Consider the following 6000-nt stretch of genomic DNA (forward strand, 5'->3'; position numbering starts at 1 on the left):
CAAACTTGGATTTCACCAATTCCTTAGTTTCCTGCTTAAATTTTTCAAGTTGCTGATTCACAATCTCATCCCTTCTTTCAATCTCCTCTAAGAGAAATTCTATTATATTAAAATCAGGTTTCTGGGACTGAAGAGTTAAAACTTGTTGCTTTAAATTCTTGGTGGGGGAATCCCCCCCACCTATTTGTTTGTCTGACTTCACAAGCCTCAGTGCCATGTTTCCGCCTAAGCAGGCTTTGTTAGAAGAAGAAAAAAAAAAAAACAAGACAAAAGACTTCCAGCCAGCAACACTCAAGCCTCCAGGGAAAAAAGAGAAAAACAAAAACAGGAGCGGAGTTTTATCTGCAAATGTAGCCAGTGGTATTTATTCCGCTACATTGTAATAATAAAAAACGGAAGAACTTTCCCTCTCAAACTCTTCTCCAGCCGCGGCAGACGCCATTTTAAAAAGAAACTTTTTTCCTCTTTCTCTTCCTCTATTCTCTTAAGTAATTTTTAAAAGATAAGTAAAATACTTGCGCTTCAGTATTACAGGTCCAGCTCACATTTTCTTTGAGTAATCTGTCAAATTCGCAAGCTTGCTTTTGACGCCTGGCTCTGCATTAGCAGAGGTCTCCCAAAGCCCGGAGCAACGGCTGGGGATATGGGGCATCTCATCCGCTCCATCCCAAAAGTAAAAGAAAAACTTTTGGGACTCTGCAGAGAGTTCTACCCACCCCTGCCGGCTCTATCTCCGTTTCCTCATGGGAACGGAGTTTTTTCGAGCCGCCGTTCCGTTGTGAAGGCGGCTCTAACAGGCAGTGGAAGCTGACGATCCCTAAGGAACGTCTGGCGGCGGCCAGCAGCAAACAGGAAGTCTTGATTTTACCACTTCTTGTTGTTGGAGGAACTGATCTTCCATGGTGGGTTAGAAAGAGGGCTTCCATTTTGCTTTGCCATCCTTGGTGAGGGCTGGCAATGGACAACACAAACCTCCAGCTGATTCTTTCTACATTGCCTACCATTGTTTGAAATTGGCCACCCTCTGCGATATGTGGGTAGTAATTTTCTAGTTCTTAACCAGAGTGGCTGAAAGCTGTAGCCTCTTGCGCATGAATAACCAGTTCTGTTACTTTTAATTTGCACATCATTAATATTCAAAATGGAATATCTGTTTCCCTACAAAAAGAGGTATTGTTATGTTGCATTATTCAATGGACAGAGATGTATAATTCTAAACGGTACACAGCTAGCCATTTGCAGTTATTCCTAATTCATTACCGTTTTTGGTAGCTTTCCTAGTTTTTGTTTTTTCAGTTGTGAAATCTCTTTATCCTAAATCAGAGGTCTTCAAACTTGGCAGCTTTAAGACTTGTGGACTTCAACTCCCAGAATTCTCCAGCCAGCTATGCTGTCCTAAATTGTCAACTAATAGATAATACAAATACTGAGGCTTCACTTCAGAGGACACAATATACCTTAACTTTGAAATGGCATGAGATTTTGAACCTGGTGAATTTTATCTCCAGTGCCCATGTTGTTGTAGCTATACATCAGGATAGGAAACCTAATGGACTCTTGGCCCTTTGAATTACAGTTGAATTCCTTACCATTGGACTTCTGGCTTCCAACGATAGTGGGAGAAAGTTGTGTGCTATTACTTACATCAGTCATACAGAAAAATGAGGCTTGGTTGATTGTTGAAGATGACATCATGAATATCTTCTCTGCTTATTTAGTTAACTATGTGAAGATTGTGTAGAATCGCAATCCAGCCCACTATCAAATTATCAGGAAACTGAAGCATTTCTCCTTTATGGGAAGGTTGTACTGTTCAGATCCTTTTAGCAAGGTATATAAACCTAAGCATAATTTGGTGGAAATAGAGATTTTATTTCTGCCCTGCTGTAAAATTCAAACTCATCCAATCAATATTTTCCTAATTTGCTTTATACAATGCTTTCCTACTCAATTAAGTGTTTAATGGCTAAAAGTTTTAAAAATCCATACAGAAATACAGAAAAACTAATATTGCTAATTAAAATTCTGATGAAAGAAGTGTCTTTACAAATGTCAACCTGCAGAGAGAATGGGAACGCATTCTATAACTCCGGAGCAATACAGAACATGAATCCCCCCCATATCACAAATAAACAACCTTCTGATGGAGGGGGGCTTTTTCAGAAGACAAGCATAAGTTATTGGAATTATAAAAGGATCAAACAATCAATTATACTCAGAAATAAGCAACCAATGTAAATATTTCAGTACAGGCAAACTGTAATCCCTGGATCTTGCACTATTTAAAAACCTGGTTACTATGTTTTGCACTGCAGCTTCCAGAAACTCATTGAGGAGTAGCCCCATATATCTGTAATTAAGACTGTATTACCAAGTTGTCTATCACTTTGTTCAATTCTGACTAACTCTGGAAGAATTGTAATTGGTACACAAGACAAGTACAAATTTTTCCTTTTCCATATTCAACTGAAGATCTGATCTATCTGATCTTCCAGGAAGTGTACATCTCTGTCCAAAACATCTCCATGAGTTTTCCATAAAGCATTTCCATTTTGTCTGAATTTAATTTCAATTTGCTCCCCTTACCAAAGTTAAGAATGTCCAATAGTGCTAGTTACTACATTAAAATTGGATTCTAAAGGGCCCTAGATGTTATCAGTATATTGATGAAACTTGATTCCAAAAATTCAGATGATCTCCCTAGCAGTTCCAAGCAGATAGCATAAGTTAACAAGAAGGGCCATGGTGGAACAGTACATATAAATTGACAAGACGTAGAACTGGTGTCAATCAACCCTCTGGAGAAGACAACTTCCAAAGCCTAATTCTCATAGTCTAGCTCATGCTCACAGGGAAATTCTGGGAGTTGGTCCACATACAGTATTTTACAGTTGCTAAGATTGAGGAACAATTGGTCTAGAAGAATATCATACTCAATAGGTATCCAAACTGCTGAGAGGTCTAGGAAAAGTAGCAAAGTCACTTTTTCTTCCTCAAATTTCTAACGGGAATTATTGATAACTACATATACTGTGGATAGGTGACAACTGAGCCAGTTTTGTATAGTGGTTAAGTGCATTAGGCAGGAAACCAGGAGAGAGTAAGTTCTAGTTCAGTATTTTCAGTATCTTTGTTCAGACATAAAGCCACCAATCACTTTCTCTCAGCCTTAAGAGACAACCGTAAACTAATTCTGAAAATTCTTGCGAAGAAAACTGCAGTGACTTGTCTATGCAGTAGGCACTCTCCGAGAATTGGTCACAATTGAACATAAGAAAAGGAAGCAATTAAAGCAGCTGGATGAAACCGATAGCATGAAGAGGCACCCAAAGTTGCAAGGCTATTACCACTTTAATCATCTTTCCCAGAAAGTGAATACAGTAATCGAGATAGGCTTGCAATCAACAGCATCCACAAGAATTTGAAATTGTGAAAACTGGGCTGCCAGCTCTGCCCCTTCCATATACACGGCTGCTTATAATTAAATGATTCTCTCTGAAGACAGTTTCTTCGGTTGAAGTGCAATCATTGCTGCTTTGGGCAGAAGAGAAACATTTCCAATTACACAAGATTAGATCAGACACTGATTGCTTCCAGGAGAGGACAGATTTGTGTAAAAGCTTGATAGCTCTTGGATGCAAGGGTTGCCACCCTATTAATGCTTGGCCGCATCCCTGACATTTATAAGGCAAAAATAATCCAAAATAAAGGTGGAATTGTTAATGTTGATGCCTATAATCTACCCCTTAATGCTGATACCTAATTTGAGGCATGTCCAATTGACTGCAAGGAAAGATGCAAACTGTTTAGTTACAACAACACTGTTCTGTCTCACCTGCCTATCCATCCAACGTCTCAGTAAGGAAAATGTTTCCAAGAAAGACAACTGGAGAAAAGAAGGGATTGGACAAGCCAGTCTCTCCATCCAAGTGCTGACTGACAAGTGTGACAGCACCAGCACCTCTCCCCCACCCTTATTGCAGCAGGCAAACCCCATCAGCTGCCTTCTTGGTCAAGGGGGAGGGGTCAGGGATGCAGTGGCTGTTCAGGTCCAAGGTTTTTATGCCCATTTCTTGGAGGGTAGGGGCTGGAGAATATGGATGAGCAAAACAATGAGCTTTGAACCAATGTATTAGCGGAATTATGAGTAAAGATACTGGCTTGGCTTAGTGTAGTATTTCTCAGCCTTGGTAACTTGAAAATGCGGATTCAATTCCCAAATTCTCTAGCTAGGGAATTCTGGGAGTTGAAATCCACACATTTCAAGTTGCTGCAATTGAGATACATTTAGACTTTGATTCTGAAATTTGAAGTTCATCCTTTGATTAGCCTGGAAGAAAGCTATTCCTGTCTAGAACAAACCAACACGCTGCAATCGACAACCAAATTGATGATTTCTTAGCCTTTGCTATCATATTAACTTAGCATTCCCTTAAAAAGTAATCCAAGTTCAACTTTGCTGGAATTTGGCTCCCAAGCTCTGTTTTTGCTGGCAGAGGCATAGTGGGCCGGTCCTTCGCTGTTTTCAGGGCCAAACGGGCCATATCTAAGCATCCCGTGGGCTGGATCCGGCCTGCGGGCCTTAAGTTTAACCCCCCTGGTATAGATGGACAATTAACTGGGGACTTTGTAATGAAATGGGTTAAAGTTATTTATTACTTCATTTGCTTCATTTTATATGTTGCATTATCCAATATCAGCAGTAGGAAGTATTTCAAGGACGTTTTCAAGAGTGAAGGCCATGTTTTCCTGCAAAAGTAACCGAATCCTTACTGGGATTCAATGATTTGATCAACTTATCCTTTAACAAGAGCAGGTTCATGCCTCTTCTCCTTACACAGCAAACGACTGCTTAATCCGTGCACATGGTTAAATCTATAATGTTTGTTTATTCATTTATTTATTAAACATCTTTATTTGACTGCCCAGCTCACACACGGTGACTCCAGGTGGCTTACGACATTAAAATTCAGCCATTAAAAACCCATCGGATTATATTAAACCCGTGCAAATTAAGAGTCCCCTCCCCCTTTATCCCATGGATGCTTTCATTCAATGAAACTGCCTGTTAGACAAGTCTAGTATTCCATTCAGCCAGCAGGAGCTCAGCAGGTTGAGTTTTACAAGCTCTGCAGGGAACCAAAAATAGATGCAGAAAATATTAACGACATCCAAGGGATGGCATTGTTTTTATCAGGTAAGAAAACGGTATTAAAAATGAAGTTTGCTAGATTGGAGCTAAGCAGGCCTGTGTTTCTCGGTAAGTACAACTCAGTTCTGTTTCTAACCTCAAGTAAACATACATTTTTAGCAGTTGTGGTTATAAACTTCAAAAAAGGGAGTCTAGGCCCACCTCGCCAGTGGTGAAATCCAAATTTTTTTACTACCGGTTCTGTGGGCATGTCTTGGTGGGTGTGGTGTGGCTTGGTGGGCGTGGCAGGGGAAGGATACTGCAAAATTCCCATTCTCACCCCACTCTGAGGCCAGCCAGAGGTGGCATTTGCCAGTTCTCCAAACTGCTCAAAATTTCTGCTACCGGTTCTCCAGAACCTGTCAGAACCTGCTGGATTTCACCCCTGCACCTCGCCCATTCCTTTTGTCTAAGGTTCAAGGTTCCTCCTGCCTCATCTACAGTACCAGCAACTGCTGAAGCAGATTCTTCCCCGAAACTCCTGTTGCTAATTTAAACTATTTAACAAGCTCTGCAGAGCTTTACAATTGCTTAACGCATTATAAACCGCCCTGAGTCTTAGAAGAAGGGCGGCATATAAATCAAATTTTTAAAAAAAACTATCCTGAAACTAAGAGAAACGCCTGAGCTGTCACCCCATCATTCAAAGACTAGTCCTTTAGGAAAGCAATCACAGCGTAAAAAGCTGCATTTTGTTAAAAGGAACAAAATCAATCCTATCCAAGGATTGAGAATGGGTAAATCAGTCAGTCAGTCCTTCATGTCAGAGAGTGGACTGGAAATCGTGTTCCTTCATTTCCTGTAAATGG

The sequence above is a fragment of the Pantherophis guttatus genome, chromosome 6 (assembly GCF_059756535.1).
Source record: "Pantherophis guttatus breed Tessera chromosome 6, ASM5975653v1, whole genome shotgun sequence".
Taxonomy (NCBI): domain Eukaryota; kingdom Metazoa; phylum Chordata; class Lepidosauria; order Squamata; family Colubridae; genus Pantherophis; species Pantherophis guttatus.